Genomic DNA, 21,662 nt, shown 5'->3' with positions numbered 1-21,662 from the left:
CGCTTGATCTCGGCGCCTAGGCCGCCTCCTCGCCGGCGGATCACGCCGGCTCGGCTGGGATTGTTGCCGCCTGGCGTGAAGCCATGGGCGCGCTCGTATTCGCGCTGGGTGATTGCCTGCTGGCGCTTGGCAGTGGCCAGCTCGTCAGCTTGCTGGAGGAGGAGCTGGCGATGCGCCTCCAGGTCCGCCTCGACGGCGGTGGCGTCGCCGCCTGCGGTGAGCGGAGAGCTCAGCTTTGCCCGGACTTCGTCCAGCCGGGATGGTGGCTGGGGCGCCTTTGGGCCCGAGCCAGGTGCGTGGGGGTCGACGTTGCGCTCCAAGTTGGGGCCGCGAACGCGAGTGGACTTGGTGGGGAGCTCCTCGCCAGCCGTCATGACTTCGACGCAGGGGCTGGCGAGAATGCTGCTGGCGCCGGCTCCTGGAGGAGAGCTTGCGCAGCGCAGCACCTGCCGCGGGTAGCGCGGCGGTGCGACGGTGGCGACGTAGACGTCATGGCCGCCGAAGGAGATGACGCTGCCGCCGGCTGGGAAGGGCCGGTCGGCGAAGCGGCCGGCGTTGTCGGCGGCGCGGTCGAGGGAGCCGAATCTCCAGATCAATCCTGAAGCGACTCGCTCGCCGGTGGTGATGGTGAGGCCCGTCCGGATGAAGACACCGGCCTAGGACGCTGAAGGCCCCACGGTGGGCGCCAAATGTCGTCATATCATCACGGCATATGCCATAGGATGGCTAAAGAAGGTGGTTCCTAGATGAACTCACGGCGGTATCCGAATGCGGGTATGGGGACGAGTGACACGGTCGACGTACCCAGGTTCGAGGCCCTCCTGTGGAGGTAACACCTCTACTCCTGCTATGAGTGTATATGGTCATCACACAGTACAATGGTGCTCCTTGAGCTGTATCCGGCTTGCCCTGGGAGGCTAAGGTAGACGATGGTCTCTCTCACAGAGCAGCGCTAAGGCTAGAATGAAGTGAGAATGATCGATCCCCTGCACGAGAGGGGGTGGTGCGGCTTATATAGGTGTCGGTACTTTACATAAAAGTCCCTATAGTCTACTGGCCGGCTTGGCCGGCTTCGGCTTCCGCTCCTTCCCGAGGCGTTGACGTCAGTAGCCGTTGAGGCCTCATGGCCTGTCCCATCCGACTAGCTGAGTCAGCGGTGTGGAGAGGAAGCGTCTCTGTCGCCATCATGCCCTGTAGCCGGTACGGACCGACGTACGCCATGATGGCCTGTCCGGCGCGTGGCACTATTGCTCCACAGTGCCCCGCGCTTTACGGGAGATGAGGTCAGCGTGGACCTGCGAACCCGGACCACCTACCCAGTTCCTTCTAGTGCAAAACTCGCCAGCCTCGAGTCGGTCTGGAGTATAAACCCCAGTCGGATATGGCTTGTAGAAGCCGGCCCAGCCACAGCGCTGACGGCCGTAGCCAGGCCGACTAGGACTTAGAGCCAGCCGGCTTCCGGACCAGCCGGCCACGGCTCCAGCCGGCCACGGCTCCAGCCGGCTGCTCCTCAGCCGGCCTTTGCCGCGAGCCGGCCAGTCACCAGCAGGCTGCTCCGCGTCCATTGCCCTACCCGGGGTCTTCCCCCTGACAAAAAGAGAAGAGGGATGATTTACCTTGCTGGTAGAGATAACGTCCTTCATGGGAGCCGCTCTTCGAAAGTCTGTTTGGCAAGGGGGTTAGAGTGCCCACTACCATTCGTTGACAACAACAAACACCTCTCAAAACTTTACTTTTATGCTCTCTATATGATTTCAAAACTTAAAAAGCTCTAGCACACGATTTAATCCCTGCTTCCCTCTGCGAAGGGCCTTTCTTTTACTTTATGTTGAGTCAGTTTACGTACTTCCTTCCATCTTAGAAGCAAACACTTGTGTCAACTGTGCATTGATTCTTACATACTTTCTTATTTGCATTCATCATATTACTTTGCGTTGACAATTATCCATGAGATATGCATGTTGGAAGTTGAAAGCAACTGCTGAAACTTAAATCTTCCTTTGTGTTGCTTCGATGCCTTTACTTTGAATTTATTGCTTTATGAGTTAACTCTTATGCAACACTTTTGATGCTTGTCTTGAAAGTACTATTCATGAAAAGTTTTGCTATATGTTATCTATTTGTTAGCAACTATAGATCATTGCCTTGAGTCACTGCATTCATCTCATATGCTTTACAATAGTATGATCAAGATTATGTAAGTAGCATGTCACTACATAAATTATTCTTTTTATCGATTACCTACTCGAGGGCGAGTAGGAACTAAGCTTGGGGATGCTGATACGTCTCCAACGTATCTATAATTTCTGATGTTCCATGCCTGTTTTATGACAATACCTACATGTTTTGCTGACACTTTATAATGTCTTTATGCGTTTTCCGGAACTAACCTATTAACAAGATGCCGAAGTGCCAGTTCCTGTTTTCTGTTGTTTTTGGTTCCAGAAAGGCTGTTCGGGCAATATTCTCGGAATTCGACGAAACAAAGACCCAGTATCTTATTTTTCCCGGAAGGCTCCAGAACACCGAAGGGGAGTCGGAGGCGGGCCAGGGGGCCACCACACCATAAGGCGGCGCGGGCCCAGGCCTGGTTGCGCCAGCCTATGGTGAGGAGGCCCCAGGCACCTTCCTGCGCCGCGTCTTCGCCTATAAGACCCCTTTCGACCTAAAAACGCGATACCAATTGACGAAACTCCAGAAAGACTCCAGGGGCGCCGCCGCCATCGCGAAACTCCAATTCGGGGGACAGAATCTCTGTTCCGACACCCTGCCGGGACGGGGAAGTGCCCCCGGAAGCCATCTTCATCGACGCCACCGCCTCCATCATGCTCCATGAGTAGTTCCCCCATGGACTACGGGTTCTAGCAGTAGCTAGTTGGTACTCTCTATCCCATGTACTTCAATACAATGATCTCATGAGCTGCCTTACATGATTGAGATCCATCTGATGTAATCGGTGTTGTGTTTGTTGGGATCCGATGGATGATACATTATGATTAGTCTATCTATAAAGTTTGTGAAGTTATTGTTGTTGCAATCTTGTTATGCTTAATGCTTGTCACTAGGGCCCGAGTGGCATGATCTTAGATTTAAGCTCTATAATTATTGCTTAGATTGTATCTACAAGTTGTTTGCACATATTGATGTCCGGAACCTGAGGCCCCAAAGTGACAGAAATTGGGACAACCGGAGGGGAAAGCTGTGATATGAGGATCACATGTTTTCACCAAGTGTTAATGCTTTGCTCTGGTGCTCTATTAAAAGGAGTACCTTAATCGCCAGTAGATTCCCTTGAGGCCCAGCTGCCACCGGCTGGTAGGACAAAAGATGTTGTACACGTTTCTCATTGCGAGCACGTATGACTATATATGGAAAACATGCCTACATGATTAATAATCTTGATGTTCTGTCTTAATGCTTTCAATCCTATCAATTGCCCAACTGTAATTTGTTCACCCAACACTTGTCACTTGTTATTGGAGAGTTACCACTAGTGTAGATCGCTGGGAACTCCGGTCCATCTCTCATCATCATATACTCGTTCCTATATGTCATTGGAAGTAGTATCAACTATGTTCTGGTGCCATTGCCTCTGTGTTACTGTTACTATTGCTCTCATATTACTGCTGCTTTCACATCACCCCTGTTACTAGTGCTTTTCCAGGTGCAGCTGAATTGACAACTCAGTTGTTAAGGCTTATAAGTATTCTTTACCTCCCCTTGTGTCGAATCAATACATTTGGGTTTTACTTCCCTCGAAGACTGTTGCGATCCCCTATACTTGTGGGTCATCAGTTAGCACAATTTTTTTAAGGAGTAACTCTTTTTTACATAGCCCAAATTACTATTCGATTTTCCATTGAAATATTTTATGTGTATATAGCAAGCGAAGAAGTACACATGCATTTTTTGTTTTATTCTTTTTTGACATTTCAAAATGTATAGAAGATGAATTTCGAAATAAAGAGATCATATGCACCCAAGAACCAACAAGCATATCCCCTTGACCCCGAACCTACTCAGGGCCCTTTTGTTGTGGCTTTTTTTGGCTTTTTGGCTTTTGGATTTTGGAAGCCAAAAGAAAAGATCCTTTTGTTTTTGGCTTCCAAAATCCAAAAGCCAAAAAAGCACATATTAGGTGTTTTTTTTTGGCTTTTGCCAAAGCCAAAAAGCTAAAAAAAAAAACACAACAAAAGGGCCCTCAGCTTCAGACCTGGGATTTCGTAGGCTAGGGTTCCACAGTTTTCCACCAACCAGTAATAATTTCAACTCTGCCCCCAAATACCCGCCGAAATCCCCCCGCTTCCAAAATTCAAAGCAATGTGAAATAAGTACAGTGCCCATCTTATCCCCCCGGACCGCTCATTTCAGACCTATCACCGGCGGCGCCGAACCCCGCATCTCTCTCTCACGCTTCCACCTTGCATGACCCACACGATCATCTCACACGCCGGCGCCGGCGCCGGCGCTGGCCCACTATCCCACTCCCACACCAGCACTACTACCTTCTCATCGGCCACCGTAGTGATCGACGACGTTCCACCGTCTCCCTTGCTTTTTAGCAAGCCGGAGTAGCTTCCACCTCCCCCCACCCCCACCGACGACCACCGTACCATACGAGCTCCTCCGTAGCCGACTTCCACCGCCGCCTTGTCAGCGACATTCACCATCGCCGGGTTCTCGTATCTTAATCCCCGACTCCTTCCGTCCACCGGACTGGAGAGATGGGTACACAAAGCGCCTCCATGGTCCACGGCAGGAAACCAAAGCGTACACGCGCCCACTCCCAAGAAGGTTGATATGGCCGCTTTCGTTATGCAGGTGATATGGAAAAGTATTTTTTTTCTTACTTGCACCGCCATCTCATTAGCATTTTTTTGTAATGCATGCTAGATATTATTGCACTACAGAATGAATTAAAAGAGGAACGGAGACGGAAGATATGTAGCAGATATGCAAGCCGTGTGGGCACAAACATCTGTAACGCTATTGCCTCTAGTGCAAACCCGAACAAAATCGGAGAAGAACCCTTTCCCCTCCCCAAAGATAAAGAACAATGTTATGATTCACAATTTGATCCTGCTGAGCCTCTTGGAGAGCTGACTCAGGAAGATGCCTTGCCTGACCATTCTCCTCAACCCCACCAGGTGATTTCTGTTTTTTTACTTTGAGATATCTGTTGCAACTTCCATGTGTTGTATACTTGTATCCTGAATCCCACCAAACATGTTCACATGCCACCTCTAGGTCTCCTTAACGCATCATATATATGTTTCAGCATGCACGTCATCCTTTACTATTCTTCATTCTATTCCATTTGCATATCATCATAGACTGAAATATCGTTTATGTGTGCTAGGAATCTGCAGCTTCAAGTAAGAATTTCGCAGGAACCACCAATGAGAGGAAGACCATTCAACAGCCTGAATCGGTGATAGAACAGCTGCAACCAAAAAAGAAATCTGCTTCTGCTACTAGACAGTCTCAGCGATTCATGGCACTAGTTGAAGAAAATAACGCAAATGCTAAGAGTACTGAAATAAAAAACGTGGTGAACACCCCAAGCGGTTGAATCAGCCACACTGTTACCAATCCAGTCAACCGGCGACAATCGGCGAGCAGAACCGGTTTCCACGGCAACTTCTCAGCCACAATTGGCAGCAGAACCGGTTTCCACGAGCAACTTCTCAGCCACAATTGGCGAGCGAGAACCGAGTTTCCACGAGCAACTTCTCAACCACAATTGGCAGCGAGAACCAGTTTCCACGGCAACTTCTCAGCCACAATTGGGATCAGCAGTAGTCGTGGTAGGAAATACTCGCCCAAGGACACACTTGTACCAGTCCCAGTTGACACAACCACAACTGGCCAAACACTGCTAGCACAACATCAACAAACTGTTGATGATCTCCCACTGACCCATATTAGTCCTGCCATAGACAACTCCCCTGAGGATGAGCCCCACACCGAAGAAGGTACATTTTCCAATGCTTATAGTTTCATTCTCCGTTATAAAGTTATACTTTATAGATAAATATATATATATATCTACCTTGATAGCTTGATGTAATGCTTAACTTTGTAGTTGCACCACGATCAAGAAAAACGAGGGGCCCAACAGTAGGGAAAATGTTCGTAGCTAAGCTTGCTGGGATGGAATCAAGATTTCGCCTTTCATCTATCGTAGGTGGCCGAAGGCCACTGGACCCAGAAGAATCTTGTAAATTAGCATCGGATGTAGGAATTTTCGTCAGGAATGAAATTCCTATCTTCCCAACATGGAAAGAGCACGTAGACACCTCTGCGCATTTTGAAAAATTAGTGCACGGGTTACACGTAAGTCATCTTTCTCTTGGTAATGTTACTCATACTAGTATACCACATTCGCACGTCCCGTTCCTTCTAGCTTGTTGTTGGCTCTATGTATATCGCACCAACGGTTTATATTGTTGTGAACGAGTTAAGGTTCGAGTTCGATGATGACCAAGAGGAAGTAAAGCATGTTCTCAACGAGTCTATTCTCGGACATGCAGCGCCGATATCGCGACGAGGCTAAAGAAGAAATACTTCACTTGGAAAGATTACTGGGAGTGTTCCAACTAGATCTCCTCTTAAGCAAATGACTGACAAACAGTGGGGAGATCTTGTGAAGCACTGGTCTGATCCAAAGAATATGGTATGATTTGTAAGACTGATACCAGATCACATCTTGGATTCTTATTTATAGCAGTGTCTCACTAGTCTCCTTTTTGCAGAATTTGGCTAAACAGAATCAGAAAAACCGCGGTAAACTACTTTTACCTAGCCGTACGGGATCTCGTAACCTTATAGTGCACATTCGGCAAAAAGTAAGGACATGTTGTTTTATACTGCTATTTAGAAATATTTTAGTAAAAGATCATGCAGAGTATATACACCAGTGTGCAGCATATATTATGATCCTCCATTTCAACCGCGTTATTCGATTTATAAATGGTAGTACTAAAATGCAGATGTTACATAATGCAAGTAAAAGGGAACCAAACAAAGAGATGACTCTGCCGGAGATTTTTGAAGCATGCCAGAAGAACAAACTTGAAGTGATTGGAGAAGTCGCACAGAGTGTTCTTGTAAGTCTTCTCTAAGATTGAAATTTTGTGACGACTCACATCCCAACTTGTAGGAGTAGTAAAGTACATGTCAATATGATATTATAGATGTTTATTAAAATTCATGTGATGTGAATCGGACATGCCAAACTGTAGGAATAAAAGTAGGTCATACACATGATAAATCTACTATCAGCAAGTTTCTCTGTAGTAACTATCATGTTTACACATGTGTACGAACTGAATTTTTTGCAGGAAGATATGAAATTAGAGATGGCAAAACCCGGTAAAAACGGTCTGGAAAAAACCGATGAAGAATGTGTGAAGGCATTTTCCATGGCAATAAAAAAGAAAGGCATTGCCCAAAACACTTTCTTACGGAATGCTGGACTGGTGAAGTGCAAGTCCATGTCCAAGTCAAAGTATTTACATGCTCAAGTTCTAGAGGAGCAACTCCAAGTAGAACGAGTTGCATCAGCTGCGCTAAGACTAGAAGTTGACAATTTTAGAACGATAGCAGCACAGAAGGAGGCCCTACTGGAGCAGGTTAGGAATGCTAGTAAGTAGTAAGAAGAGTATCTGCTAGATAATTGGAGATGAACGGGGACAGTGACAGGTCAGTATCTTGGTCTTGTAAAATGGTTCCTTAGTCTGAGCATATTTCGTAGGTGCATTTATCTGCAATTGCTATGATCTTGGTGGTCGTTTCCTTGTTGTGATGTGGATTTTTTTGAACCGGAACCCTGCTGATTGTTAATATTATAAGTGGATTACCTAGCCCTTTCCATCAGTTCTGACTTGTGGTTCCGTTGGCTTGTGGATGAAGCTTGACATGGTATCAGAGCCCATAGTCTCAAGTTCGAGTCATCGCTTTCACAAACCTTCTCTTCTCTTCTCCCGATCTAGCCCTTTCTGTCAGTTTGGACTTTTTGTTGCGTTGGCTATGTTGAGATGTATAAAGTGGATTGCCTAGCCCTTTCCATCAGTTCGGACTTTTGGTCGCGTTGGCTAGTGCATTAAAGCTTGACACTGATGATTTTCTGTGATCCATTGATTTCTAGCTTTCTACATATAGCCCAGGTCTAGAAGCTTGTCAACTGGTCTGGTTCATTCATCGCTGTATTGAGTGCAATGAACGGAACAGTGGCTTCTCCTTTGTGTTGTGCTGCAACTCAACAAGCTACTTCTACTTCAGTAGAGGCGAGTTGTGAACAGAGATACTTATGTATGCTACCAAATTTCGACTCCATATAATCAATAGCTTAACAACCGTCTAATTCAAAATCTCAACACTGTAGCATTTACCTCCTGCCTATCGAATACAATTATTTCACACACTGAAATATTTTGTACGCATTTTGAATTGGAGAACATGGGAACTGACTTTGGTTCTGATTATGACTTGATGTGACCCTAGGCCCTGGATTCCTGAGCATAACGTATGTGTTAAAACAAAGAGATTACAAAGTGCTAATTCCCTTTTTTTGTAAGTCCTGGTGGCATTGACACTCCTTTCTTACTTGCTAATTTATTTTTTTGGTGTTTATATATAATAGAGAATTACCAGCTTATTGTCGAACCCGTTAGATTTTGGGCAATGATTGTTAAGTGGCTGCTTCCTAATTGAAGTTTATGATGTCATGTAGATGGATTTGTGAAAGATGCAGCGGGTCGTTCTTCAGATCATCTACATGGGATTCCCATCTACATGTATGTTCATGGTTTCATGGAGTACTTCAGCTCATAGGAGCCACATACGATCCTGCAATATTTGCATTTTTTTTGACCTTGCACGATATGCATTCAATGTATCGCCAAGGCGCGTCCGTGAGAACTCTAGTAGTGTGTTCAGTTTGGGGATGGGGTGGAATGGAATGGAACCATTCCATTCCACTGGCACGGAAGCGTTTCATCCCTGTGTTCGGTTTGGACCAAAAAATTGTCACAGAACGGTTCCATCCCTGTGTTCGGTTTTGGAATGGGATGAGAATGGAATGGAACGAGTGAGATTGTCACCCTATTAATTATTCTAAACTCGATTAATTATTTGCTAAACTTGATTAAGTAGTGCTAAACTTGGTTAATTATTGCTAAACTTAATTAATCAGCGTGTGACAGTCACCCGTTCCACCTCGTCCGGCCGAATCGGAGGAACCACTTCATTCCGGATCTAGAGGGAATATTCCATTTGGAGAAACCACTTCATTCTATTCTAGGTTGCAACCGAACGAAACGGGCTCTGAGTGCGGAACGGTTCCATTCCGTTCCACCTATCCCCGAACCGAACACACCCTAGAAACATCTTCGTTAGAATCGTTTTGGCGCGCACAGTTCCCGAGCGAATCAAATGAATTTTGACCGTTCTCTTAAAAAAGGGAACTTTGACCGTTGGATCAAGCGTTGGAGAACTGATGTGCCAACGGCCAATAATTGCTTGTGCATCATGGTGATGGCTTATCTGATTTCAAAAACTGAGATTTTTTATATATAGTGGATAGGTGGACAGATATAGATATAGATGGACAGATACAGATATAGCTTCGACTGTAGCCACACTCAAACTCAAAATCAGTTGAGCTGCAAAACCACTAGCCAATTAACTCTGAAATATTTCAGAGGCATTTTTGAATTGCAATTTGGAGGACATGGGAGTAACTGATGTTGTTTGTGATAATGGCTTGATATGACCGCTGGGAATAAATGCCTGAGCAGAGCTACTTCGCATGGTCTACCATTTTTATATTAGACTAGTCATAGTGGTAAGTACTACCTCCGTCCCAAGGAATAAGGCCCACGCGTATTCCAAGACGAACTTTGACAATAAAAATTGAGCAACACAATCTTGATTATATTATACTCCGTATGTAATTAGTATCGTTGGATTCGTATTGAAAAGCACTTTCTAATGATGCTAATTTTCAACGTGATGATGACTTGATGTGACATTTGGCCGTACTAGTATGGTCTCATATTTTTGTATTACTTGCATTGTAGCCAAATTCGAAATCTCATTCCAGCGGCAAAACTTCCCGCCCGAAAAATACAAATATTTTACACGCTTCTAACTTCCCATTCAACCCTCGTAAAGATGACAACAATGTCCATGTATAAGTCGGTTGGTGGGGGGTCTACCCGTCATTTGTTTCGATCACCACCTCCCTAGCCCCGGAAACTAACCGAAAAAAATTCATTTCCCTCAGTCTCTCCTCTGAGACCACACCCACCGGAACTTCCCAAGTCGCTCTCTCTCCCACCTCCACGACCACCGCACCGGAACATCCCCGCCGGACTTCCCTGGCCTACCCGAGGCCTCGCGATCCTCGTCATCCGGCTGCCTGCTAGTATGTTGTTCATCAACCGGACCGGATCATCCCCGCCGAACCTCGAAACCATATGCTCATCCAGCAGTCTACCGTAGTTGCTTCAGCTGCGGTATCGTCCACCCCACCGGAGCCGCTTCGCCGGATCCGTTGTCCACCGCATCGGATCTTGCTCACTGATAACGTTGTGCATGAACCGGATCTGCTTCACCGGCGCCGTGCTTGATCTAAACTCTTCTACTGTCGCTTTTCTATTGCTTGCCTGCAAGTTCTTGTTTAATCTTGGGGGAACCTGTTTGTGCTAACGACGCGCCGTTACATTTTTGCAGATGAGATGAGTAACCATGAATTGTAATGGCCGTCTCTCCAACCCCAAGTAGCACATGTAGCGTACTTCATCACCGGATCTATCAACCCCAGGAAGATCTGCTGTGACTCCCACAGAGTGCTTCTCCTAATGTAAGTCCCTTGTTTTAGCACCATGTTCTGGGTTCAGATGCTTGTTTGTCTGAAGCTCTTTTAGTTCATTCCTAGATATGACCATAACACCTTGCTATTTTCTAGTTCATTGCTATCTTTAAGCGGTTGAACATTTTGGTTTGCATTCCCTGCTCTGTACATGTAGCCATCATAACTTCTATCTTGCTCAGTCGTTGTTACAAAAATTATAGGCTGCTACTATTTTGTTCATGCCAATCTTGTTCTCCCTGAACATGTTGGTTTGCATTCCCTGTACTACAGGTGATGCCATTGTTATTTCTATCTACTTCGTCGTAAGCTAACAAAGTAACTCGCCTGCTATTAGTTCCTGCATGCTATCGCTCTCGCCATCCTGCGAGTACAAATTTATTTGAACTCGTCACGACATGCTACTTCCATCATAATTTTGTCTGCCATCCGATTCTTCAAAAGCTGCAATATTAACTTGTTTCTCTTAATTGGCATGGCGCTCACATATAGAATGGTGAACATATTGGTGTGCATTCCCTCTTCTACAAGTTCACAGGTGATCCCACTATATTCCGTTTCTGGTCCATCCTAAGCCGTAGCATTAACTATCCTATATGTGTTGCTCATTACAACTTTATATCCCGAAACAAATTGATTTGTTTCCCTTATCTACAAGTTTATGAGTGATGCCATTATAACTCCTATCTGTTTTATTCCTAGCTATTATAGTAACATCCTGCTATTATTTTGTTCATGGCCAATTTTAAGTAATTGCACATGTTGGTTCGCATTCCCTGCTCTATAGCTTTTGGCATCATAACTTCTATATTTGGTTTACATTCCCTGCTCTGTAGATCTAGCCATCATAACTTTATCTTGCTCAGTCGTTGTTACAAAAATTATGGCCTGCTACTATGTTGTTTGTGCCAATTTTTTACTCCATGAACATGTTGGCTTGCATTCCCTGTACTACAGGTGATGCCATTGTTTTGTATCTAGTTCATTGTAAGCTAACAAAGTAAGGACTTAGTTTGGCATGCTATCACTCTGCTATCTAGCTTGTAGTACAAATAAACTTGTCATACTACTAGATAATAATTTTGCGTGCCATCTTGTTCTTCAAAAGCTGCATTATTGACTTGTTTCTCCGACTTGGCATGACGCTCACATATGGAATGCTGAACATATTGGTTTGCATTCCCTCTTATACAAGTTCACGAGTGATCCCACTATATTACGTATCTGGTCCATCCTAAGCTCCAGCATTAACTATCCTCTATGTGTTGGTCATTACAAGTTTATATCCCGAAACATCTTGATTTGCATCCCCTTCACTATAAGTTCAGGAGTATTATTTAGTTCACGGCCAAAATGAAGTAATTGCACTTGGCACATGTTGGTTCACATTCCCTCCTCTTTAGCTTTTGCCATCGTAACTTCTATTTTTGGTATACATTCCCTGCTCTCGTAGATGTAGCCATCATAACTTCATCTTGCTCGGTCGTTGTTACAAAATTTATAGCCTGCTACTATGTTGTTCATGCCAATTTTGTACTCCCTGAACATGTTGGTTTGCATGGGACTCGACAGTAGTAAGTCTCGTTGTTTCATTCTAACATGCTCGTTATATTGGCTATTGGTATGCGGCATGCACTCTTTGTTTGCTTATTGTGCGCATTACAATGATCTTGTTATAACGACGAAATGATGAGTTCCAAATTCTTTGGCAAACAATATTGTAGTGTCTTTGCCTTTCCATTGTTGCTGTCTTAACTTGTAATGTCTTTGTTTCAGATATAGGTGCTGCATGGACAACTTAAAAGATTGCCGGATCGCTTCATTGTATTGCTAGGTTTAATTACCATTCAATTTCTCTGGGTTCTGTAATATTTTTTCAAAGCCTTGCAACTGATGTAATATTTAGTTAGTTTTTATAGTTCTTTGGTGCTTATGGTAAGTGAGGCTATCCGACAGAAATCATGTGCCGCGTAAATATTCTCAGTATCTAAATCACAAATTCTCATCACTTAAACGGCCCAATTAAGCGAAATCACATATGTGCCGGCCCGCAAAATCCTAAAGCGCCTATTATGCCGGCATATAAACACCAACTAAACGGGCTGGCCCACTTACTTATTGGGCCAGCCCACTTGCTTTAAGGTGGACCCCACCCACTACTGGGCCGGCCCAGTAACAGAAAAGTGGGCCCCACAAACTTATTGGGATGGCCCGCTAACTCGTCGGGCCAGCCCACCTGATTTACCGTGGACCCCACATACTAATTGGGCCGGCCCACTAACTTGTCGGGCCAGCCCAAAAGCTTTTGTGGTGGACCCCACACACTAAATGGGCCGGCCCTTTAACAGGAAAGTGGGACCCACCTGTGTTTTTGGCCCGGCCCACTATCTTGTTGGGCCGGCCCACTTGCTATATGGTGGACCCCACATACTAAATGGGCCGGCCCTTTAACAGGAAAGTGGGACCCACCTCCGTTTTTGGCCCGGCCCACTATCTTGTTGGGCCGGCCCACTTACTGTATGGTGGACCCCACATACTAAATGGGCCGGCCCTTTAACAGGAAAGTGGGACCCACCTGTGTTTGTGGCCCGACCCACTATCTTGTTGGGCCGGCCCACTTGCTATACGGTGGACCCCACATACTAAATGGGCCGACCCTTTAACAGGAAAGTGGGACCCACCTGTGTTTTTGGCCCGGCCCACTTTCTTGTTGGGCCGGCCCACTTGCTATATGGTGGACCCCACATACTAAATGGGTCGGCCCTTTAAAAGGAAAGTGGGACCCACCTGTGTTTTTGGCCCGACCCACTATCTTCTTGGGCTGGCCCACTTACTATATGGTGGACCCCACATACTAAATGGGCCGGGCCTTTAACAGGAAAGCGGGACCCACCTGTGTTTTTGGCCCGGCCCACTGGCTTGTTGGGCTAGCCCATTTGATCTATTGTGGACCCCACGTACTAAATGGGCCGGCCCGATAGCAGGAAAGTGGGACCCACATGCTAATTGGGCCGGCCCACTTGCTTTAAGGTGGACCCCACTTTGTAAATGGGCCGGCCCGATAACAGGAAAGTGGGTCCCACATGTCTTGTGGGCCGGCCCTTTTGCCTGTTGACCGGTCAAATGAGTGCATTCGGCCCGGCCCACATGCTTAGTGGGTCGGCCCATTAAAGTTTTGACCAGTCAACCTTAGAGGTTAGGCCCGGCCCACGTAACTAATGGACCAGCCCAGCTATATAGTTGACCGGTCAAACTAAGTCAGCCGGCCCGGCCCGCTTAAGACGTGGCAGGCCTCGTGTGGGCCTACCATCTACCACGGGGTATCAGCCGGTTAACGCCGTTAACTGCCAGTTAACGTCGTCTCCCACGTGTCAGTTTGTATGACGTCAGCAGTCAACGGGCTCCCGTAAACACTTCTGCAACGGTCCGATTTTCCGTGGCGGAAGGGCGCCCAAGCGCGACGGACCGAAAAAATCGTCGTAGGACTTTGCCTGACGCTGTTTCGACAACAGAACCCATATCGTCGGGTTAGGCCCATAGGCGACGAAAAATACCCCTTAGCGGACGATTTTGGGACGTTGTCTATCAGAACTTTTCTTGTAGTGAAAGCAGGCCAGGGGTGCCTCGCGGTCCTCTAATTAAATGAAATGTGCCATGCATTAATCCTAAACCATATATATAACTAACCCTAGCTAATCAAACCCTACTTAATTAAAACACATAACCCTAAACTATACTAGCTATATATAACCCGATCTAATAAAAACATGCTCTATATATAGCAGCTAGCTAGCAAACCGTAGATTAACACCAATTAGTATATACACGGCCTATATCGATCATGTTGAATAACATCTCCCTGAGATTCATTAATTAATTATATAATTATCAATGATACATTAATTAACTTGAATTTTGACAAGTTCTCTCGAATGAAAACACATTTTATTAAGTTGCCTCATAATATATATATAATTAGTGTGCATGCATGGCCTACCATGCATTCATGCATATATTTTAATATATATTTGAACATATTCTTGGGGATTTCAATCTCTCTCTCTCTCGATCATCCATATATCGTTGGTGGCCAAAAAACACACTTATATACGCATGCACTTTATGCGCAAAGAGGCGTGTGGGTGCCTCTAATAATGTGTGTGCGCACTCGATCGATGATCCCTGAACCTTAAACCCTGAAACCCTAATCCCTAATCCCTTTACCCTAAACACCCTAAACACCCTAAACACTAAACCCTAAACCCTAGACCCTAAACACCCTACCTAAACCCTAGCTAACCCTAAACCCTAAACCCGAATTAAACCCTATATATAGGCCAACGACACTTAATTGCGCATCAAGCAGGCAACCAACTAATTAGAGCTAATAAATTAACTAACTTGAATTTTGACAAGTTCTCAAATGAAAACACGTACATTTGATTAAGTTGCCTCACAATATATAAACACACTAACCCTAAACCCTAGCTAACCCTAAACCCTAAATCCTAATTAAACCCTATATATAGGCCAACGACACTTAATTGCGCATCAAGCAGGCACCAACTAATTAGCGCTGATAAATTAATTAACTTGAATTTTGACAAGTTCTCGAATGAAAACACGTACATTTGAGTAAGTTGCCTCACAATATATATATATATATATATATATATATATATATATATATATATAATTAGTGTGCATGCCTGGCCTACCATGCATTCATGCATATATTTTAATATATATCTGAACATATTCTTGGGGATTTCAATCTCTCTCGCTCTCTCTCTCTCGATCTATATATCGTTGGTGGCCAAAAAATACACATATATACGCATGCACTTTATGCGCAAAGGCGCGGGTGCCTCTAATAATGTGTGTGCGCACTCGATCGATGATCCCTAAACCTTAAACCCTAAAACCCTAATCCCTAATCCCTAAACCTTAAACCCTAAACACCCTAAACCCTAAACCCTAACCCTAACCCTAACCCTAACCCTAACCCTAAACCCTAGCTAACCCTAAACCCTAAACCCTAATTAAACCCTATATATAGGCCAACAACACTTAATTGTGCATCAAAAGCAGGCTAGGGGTGCCTCGCGGTCCTCTAATTAAGTTAAATGTGCCATGCATTAACCCTAAACCATATATATATATAACTAACCCTAGCTAATCAAACCCCACTTAATTAAAACACATGCATAACCCTAAACTGTACTAGCTATATCCCGATCTAATAAAAACATGCTCTATATATAGCAGCTAGCTAGCAAACCATAGATTTACACCAACTAGCTGGGTGGCCCGCGCAAATTGCGCGGCTAGCAATGAGGAGGTTTGAATCTTCATGTCTGATGTATCTTTGTTCTTCTTGATATGATTTTTAAAATAGTTTTAAGAGAAAGTAAGTGAAAATAAATTAATTAATCTGTTTTTATGAATATATAAAGCTTCCCAACTATTCAGTCATTTCAATGTGGGTGATAATACATCGTGTTATAAATGCAACACCTGGGTAGCTTCAGTTTTCATTCTTGCAAGTTCTCATCGTTATAAAATTATTTCTTCCATCTTTAGAAACATAGCCAAAGATCGGTGATGTACCAGCTAAAATTCATTAGTTGCACCCGCTACTGATTAGGATCATTTTTCATGAAAAATGTTAATTATAAATATTTGTAACGGAATCGTCTAACTGAATTTATTATGATGGTAGAAAGGACACGAAGCAAGATATAATAGTGACTTTCATACATAGGGTAAAATAGCCAGCCTTAAAAAGTACTGGATATGGATGGCTATATAGTATGTACTATTTTTTAGGTTTTGTGTGCTTCCCCCCAAACTCCTCCGATTGCAATGTCTTTTATATTATCTTGTTGACTGAGTTGTTTGCATATATTGATGTCTGTGCTATTTATGGGTGTCACAAAAGTTTTTTTTTTCCGATCCTTGTATAATCATGCCCTTCCATAGTAAATTTCCCTTATATCTTTGCCTATATATTTCCATATTGGTTCCGCTCATTTACTTGGGCGTCATAAGTTTGAAGGAGTCCAAATCATAATTTTTTTGGCAATAATTTACGAAAATCTGTAGCCCCAGTTTGAGTTACACTTAATCATGTAAACTTATGCTTACCTGAAGGTCAAAATAGAATTGTCTGATTATTTAAATGAGTATATATATACTTTATGAAGTATGTTACCCACACAAATATGAACCACAAATTTTCCAGATAAGTATTAGAAATGTGAAATAGTGCACTTACCTCATTCTACTTAGTTTACTATGGTAAATGTCTCATATGTATCGCCCTTTAATCATTTTCCTTATTTATGGGACAGCTCGGTACGAATAAGCTTGCAAATTATTATTTAATTTGCTATGATCTCCACAACTTGTTGATTGAGCAATCAGATAAAAGGCAAGAAGTAAACGACCTGATGTGCCCAAATAATTTTACTGAATTCCACAAACGATTGTGTAATAGGAGTTGAAACCTACAAAAATGAAGAATAGATGAAATAGTATAAACAAATAATGTAGTGTTTTACGTGAACTGAGGCAGTAAGCTTTCGTTGTTTCAAGCATAGATGGCAAGGAGAGTAGCAAATATTTGCTGTCCTGCGAAAAAGATCCGTGGTAGTTTTCACTCAGTCTGGGAGCGAGGGATTTTAATGTGCAAACATGCTAATTAAAAAAGATCAATAGAAAATTAATGGAATCATCAGTCGCGAGTCATCTGAAAATAAAATAATATTTAATGTGTACACTAAGAATCTTCAGATTAGACTTAATTCTGAATTTGTTTACCTTCTGTGTTCTGAAACATGTTGTACACTGCTTCCTGTCCAACTCATCGGGCCGCCATGACTCCTGTGAATAATAAATCAGATAGTAACTAAATAGTCAAAAAATGGTATTATTTTAATTCTACTTCATGTGCTCCCCATCTAGAGTTTGCACAAATGTGAACATCATCCTTTGATCATGCATGCGCGCAAGTGAAACGCAGCTGCAGGCTGCAGCCCATCACAGTATTCTTGTTATTCTTAACCATCATGATCGATGTACCTGTATATAAAATACTGCAGAGGGAATACAATTACTGGTTACCCGGTCTTGTTATTCCGTTCCTCTGCATGGTATCACACACCAGGTTCTAAACATGAACCAATCCATGCTTCCGCGCAAGTCATCCATGACGTCTGAATCCTAGTCCAGCTACAACATCTTCGCTGACGACCGTGGAGCGTCTTCTCTTGTCATCGCGACCTGTCTGCTCCACCTCAACACCCGGCTCCACGTACCGGCCGGTTACTCGATCTGCAGCTCTCACCGGGGATAACGTCACCACCTGGTCCAGGTTCTTCGCCGTCGCCATGGCTCGGCGTGTAGCTTACATCCGAGCAGTTCGCGGCATCCGCGAGTCCTCAACCTGTTCCATGTCACCATGGACGCTCGTCTCGTCTTCGTCTTGACGATGCCAAGTGAATCCCAGATTGATGCCTTCGTCGTTTCCACGATGGTCTACACGCCGAGCTGCGGATGATCGTGCTCCGGCGGGACAACACACCGATCCCACCTCTGGACGGCCATGTGCACCATCATCCTCTTCAACCAGAACCATGTCGTCCACTCGCTCTAGGAATTTCACGGGTTGTTCCAGGGTGACAGGACTCCAAACATGTAGCCGTCTCAAAATCCTCGGCGGCACGCTACTGGATGTGGCCCATCCGATCTCCGGCCCTCTACAATGATGATGCTGTGGTAGCAGATGGGAAGAATTTAGCTGCAGAATTTCTGAAGGTAGGTGCATGATCTGCCACCACACGGTGCATGTGGTGATTGCCTACATGCAGCCGAGTCGTGGGAAGCGGCGGCAATGGCGGATGCAGGAGCGGTGGCGGCTGATTAGGGTTTGTTTTATCCTCAAACCTGAGAATTGTTTTCTCGGAAGGATGTGCTATATATACGTACGTACGTATTAAAATTGATAGCGGAAGCATCGTTAGGAAGCCGATCTTGGCCGCTATTTTTTTATTTGCTTATTCTTAGCTAATCCACACCATTGGTTGTTTGTTGTTTTAATAATATAATAGATTAATATATACATGGCCTATATCGATCATGTAGAATAACATCTCCCTGAGATTCATTAATTAATTATATAATTATCGATGATACATTAGTTAACTTGAATTTTGACAAGTTCTCTCGAATGAAAACACATTTGATTAAGTTGCCTCATAATATATATATAATTAGTGTGCATGCATGGCCTACCATGCATTCATGCATATATTTTAATATATATTTGAACATATTCTTGGGGATTTCAATCTCTCTCTCTCTCTCGATCATCCATATATCGTTGATGGCCAAAAAACACACATATATACGCATGCACTTTATGCGCAAATAGGCGTGTGGGTGCCTCTAATAACGTGTGTGCGCACTCGATCGATGATCCCTCAACCTTAAACCCTAAAACCATAAAACCCTAATCTCTAATCCCTAAACCCTAAACATCCTAAACACCCTAAACACTAAACCCTAAACCCTAGACCCTAAACAGCCTAACCCTAAATCCTAGCTAACCTGAAACCCTAAACCCTAATTAAACCCTATATATAGGCCAACGACACTTAATTGCGCATCAAGCACGCGACCAACTAATTAGCGCTGATAAATTAATTAACTTGAATTTTGACAAGTTCTCGAATGAAAACACGTACATTTGATTAAGTTGCCTCACAATATATAAACACCCTAACCCTAAACCCTAGCTAACCCTAAATCGTAAACCCTAATTAAACCCTATATATAGGCCAACGACACTTAATTGCGCATCAAGCAGGCGACCAACTAATTAGCGCTGATAAATTAATTAACTTGAATTTTGACAAGTTCTCTCGAATGAAAACAAGTATATTTGCGTAAGTTTCCTCACAATATATATATAATTACTGTGCATGCCTGGCCTACCATGCATTCATGCATATATTTTAATATATATCTGAACATATTCTTGGGGATTTCAATCTCTCTAGCTCTCTCTCTCTCTCTCGATCTATATATCGTTGGTGGCCAAAAAACACGCATATATACGCATGCAATTTATGCGCAAAGGCGCGGGTGCCTCTAATAATGTGTGTGCGCACTCGATCAATGATCCCTAAACCTTAAACCCTAAAACCCTAATCCCTAATCCCTAAACCTTAAACCCTAAACACCCTAAATCCTAAACCCTAAACCCTAACCCTAACCCTAACCCTAACCCTAAACCCTAGCTAACCCTAAACCCTAAACCGTAATTAAACCCTATATATAGGCCAACAACACTTAATTGTGCATCAAAAGCAGGCCAGGGGTGCCTTGCGGTCCTCTAATTAAATTAAATGTGCCATGCATTAACCCTAAACCATATATATATAACTAACCCTAGCTAATCAAACCCTACTTAATTAAAACACATAAACCTAAACTATACTAGCTATATATAACCCGATCTAATAAAAACATGCTCTATATATAGCAGCTAGCTAGCAAACCGTAGATTAGCACCAATTAATATATACATGGCCTATATCGATCATGTTGAATAACATCTCCCTGAGATTCATTAATTATATAATTATCGATGATAAAATAATTAACTTGAATTTTGACAAGTTCTCTTGAATGAAAACACATTTGATTAAGTTGCCTCATAATATATATATATAATTAGAGTGCATGCCTGGCCTACCATGCATTCATGCATATATTTGAATATATATTTGAACATATATATTCTTGGGGATTTCAATCTCTCTCTCGATCATCTATATATCGTTGGTGGCCAAAAAACACACATAATATACGCATGCACTTTATGCGCAAAGAGGCGTGGGTGCCTCTAATAATATGTGTGCCCACTCGATCGATGATCCCGAAATTAACCTTAATTAACCCTAAAACCCTAATTCCTAATCCCTAAACCCTAAACACCCTAAACACCCTAAACACTAAACCCTAAACCCTAGACCCTAAACACCCTAACCCTAAACCCTAGCTAACCCTAAACCCTAAACCCTAATTAAACCCTATATATAGGCCAACAACACTCAATTGCGCATCAAGCAGGCGACCAACTAATTAGCGTTGATAAATTAATTAACTTGAATTTTGACAAGTTCTCGAATGAAAACACGTACATTTGATTAAGTTGCCTCACAATATATAAACACCCTAACCCTAAACCCTAGCTAACCCTAAACCCTAAACCCTAATTAAACCCTATATATAGGCCAACGACACTTAATTGCGCATCAAGCACGCGACCAACTAATTAGCGCTGATAAATTAATTAACTTGAATTTCGACAAGTTCACGAATGAAAACACGTACATTTGATTAAGTTGCCTCACAATATATATATATATATATATATATATATATAATTAGTGTGCATGCATGGCTTACCATGCATTCATGCATATATTTTAATATATATTTGAACATATTCTGCTTGGGGATTTCAATCTCTCTCTCGATCTATATATCGTTGGTGGCCAAAAACACACACATATATATGAATGCACTTTATGGGCAAAGGCGCGGGTGCCTCTAATAATGTGTGTGTGCGCACTCGATCGATGATCCCTAAACCTTAAACCCTAAAAACCCTAATCCCTCTAAACCCTAAACACCCTAAACACCCTAGACCCTAAACCATAACCCTAACCCATACTTAAAACACATAACTCCTAGACCCTAAACACTAAACCCTAAA

The 21,662-nt window shown here is 43.5% G+C and overlaps 1 long non-coding RNA gene across 1 annotated transcript; it reads left to right on the top strand.

The window, feature by feature from the left end:
• Positions 1–6,580: 6,580 nt before the first annotated feature.
• Positions 6,581–7,042, top strand: LOC124684770. Its single transcript, XR_006997147.1, has 3 exons — positions 6,581–6,676; positions 6,756–6,848; positions 6,993–7,042. It is a non-coding gene; the product is annotated as an uncharacterized LOC124684770 (long non-coding RNA).
• Positions 7,043–21,662: the final 14,620 nt, after the last annotated feature.

This window comes from Lolium rigidum, chromosome 1 (assembly GCF_022539505.1).
Source record: "Lolium rigidum isolate FL_2022 chromosome 1, APGP_CSIRO_Lrig_0.1, whole genome shotgun sequence".
In the NCBI taxonomy this organism is placed as follows: Eukaryota; Viridiplantae; Streptophyta; class Magnoliopsida; order Poales; family Poaceae; genus Lolium; species Lolium rigidum.
The sequence above is the reverse complement of the archived record's forward strand: the minus strand, read 5'-3'. Positions and strand labels throughout refer to the sequence as shown.